Source organism: Cottoperca gobio, unplaced genomic scaffold, assembly GCF_900634415.1.
Source record: "Cottoperca gobio unplaced genomic scaffold, fCotGob3.1 fCotGob3_124arrow_ctg1, whole genome shotgun sequence".
Taxonomy (NCBI): domain Eukaryota; kingdom Metazoa; phylum Chordata; class Actinopteri; order Perciformes; family Bovichtidae; genus Cottoperca; species Cottoperca gobio.
The window spans coordinates 116,322-118,821 of record NW_021166794.1 but is presented as its reverse complement, the minus strand read 5'-3'; positions in this window follow the sequence as shown (position 1 = coordinate 118,821).

The following is a 2,500-nucleotide window of genomic DNA, read 5'->3' as shown; positions in this document are numbered from 1 at the left end:
GATCATGGTTATTGTGATAAATGGCAACAATGGAATCATTTGTTATTGTTTAATATTTTCTTTTCTTAATATTTTCTTTCCTTTTCTTAATATTTTCTTTTCTTAATATTTTCTTTTCTTTTCTTAATATTTTCTTTTCTTTTCTTAATATTTTCTTTTCTTTCCTTTTCTTAATATTTTCTTTCCTTTTCTTAATATTTTCTTTTCTTAATATTTTCTTTCCTTTTCTTAATATTTTCTTTTCTTAATATTTTCTTTTCTTAATATTTTCTTTCCTTTTCTTAATATTTTCTTTCCTTAATATTTTCTTTTCTTTTCTTTTTATTTTCTTTTCTTTTCTTTATATTTTCTTTTCTTTCCTTTCTTAATATTTTCTTTCCTTTTCTTAATATTTTCTTTTCTTAATATTTTCTTTCCTTTTCTTAATATTTTCTTTTCTTAATATTTTCTTTTCTTAATATTTTCTTTCCTTTTCTTAATATTTTCTTTCCTTAATATTTTCTTTTCTTTTCTTAATATTTTCTTTTCTTTCCTTTTCTTAATATTTTCTTTTCTTTCCTTTTCTTAATATTTTCTTTTCTTTCCTTTTCTTAATATTTTCTTTCCTTTTCTTAATATTTTCTTTTCTTTCCTTTTCTCTTTGTGCGTAGGTTTGAGTGTGTGGTTTCTTCTAACCTATTTTTACTTCGATGTGTCGCAAATAAAGGAAAAATATATTGCTAATGTACTTTAAAATATTGAAAACAAAGATAATTCTCACTTAAAAATTGCAATTATTCACTCAGCAATTATTTTATTTTTCACATATATTAGTTATTTATAACATGGAAATAAAGTTATTTTTGCTTTTTGTGTTTTGTGCCTGCGTGCACATTCACCTGGCGAGTGGACTCGAGATGTGTGAAGAATGATTGAGTATATTTAAACTAACAGCATATTTAAACTAATGTCGTGAACATTAAAGATTGGCACGTCGACCACTTCGAAGCATTTCATCAAGATTATCAGCTAAAAGCTTTGATCGAGCTTTAAAACAATCTGACTGCGTCCTGCTGCCTTCTGTCGTTATCAAAACTCTGGTTATATTTACACGTGAGAGCCGGCGGTTATCAAAGCTACAGTTATATTTAACAAGGAACAACATGAGTATCACAATGGCAGAAAGGTCACCAAAGGGCAACATGATATGGAACTACAGACAGAGGGAGACGCAGGCATTTGCTGCAGAGCTGCACGGTTGTAATAAGGAACTTCTTCTGCAGACAGATTGAGACTGTAGTGGATCAGATTCTCTTCACACTGCAGCTGGACATGTCTGCAGTATGTTGGGGTATAATACGGATCTACTCTCTTATTTCCCGTAAAGTTTATTTGGGCTACATTAGTATACTAGCGTACATTTATTTTTTTAGGAGAAAATGTCCTTATTTGAAGTGACAGTGAAAGGACAGAGGGGGTCGTGAGATGTACGGATTGTTAAGCCTCTTGAGGCAAATTTGTGATTTGTGATGTTGGGCTGTATAAATATAATTAACCTGAATTGACTAGCTCAAATGGTAGCTTCCAAAACTAAACTCAAAACTGAAATGCATTGCTGGACACTGACAGTGTGCTGCTCTTGAGATTGAGAACAGATCAAATCAACAATGAGAAGTTCAGAGTTGAGTATGAAGAACTAAATTGTGCACATACTGTACATTAACACGTCCCATGAGTCGTATCCACAGCAGCTCTGTCAAAGCTTCAAGGCAGCCAAAGTTGTATTGTTGGTAATATGAAGAGGTGCTAAATCTTTACTAGAGGTTTAAATCACTAGTTCAACTCACAAAAGGCAAATAAAGTATGATTTGACAATTTTATTACTCTGTAGGAAGTAGGTCACTTGGTGACACAGACTTGCCATGGGAATTTCAAAATAAAGGCGTAGAAGATGATATTGAATTAATTTGCCAATCCAGACTGAAGTATCGTTACACCCCTATTGTTTTACCAGCCGTTAGAATACCAACAGAAAACCACAATATCATGTTTCAGCCACTTTTAAAGGACTATAAATGACAGAATATATAATATGTCTGGGAGCAGGTGTCGCTCTTACGGCAGGACTTTGTCTTTAGTTATTCTTGTCTGCTTAGTTTATCACTTGACTCACTTCACTAAATTGTCCTTACGGGTCTTTTTTAGATTTTTCTAAGAAAAAGTCAAATGAGCCTCAGGTCTGAGCTATCAGAGCTGCAGGATAAGGAGCGCTGGTTTATACAGCCGGCACCTCTCAGGCGCTGAGGGTCAGATAAGAACAAACGGCTCTATCAGGGTGTCACCGACTGTACGAAGAGTAAACGTACGTCTGCATTTCATGCATGTGTGCATCTTAAACTCTTTCTTTATCTCAGATTAAGTTGAAGGATGTATGTAATCTTCTTACTGTACGTGTACATGTTCGCCGACGAGGTCAAGTTTGGGCCATGACACTTCCGTTCCTTTCTATTCATACAGTCAA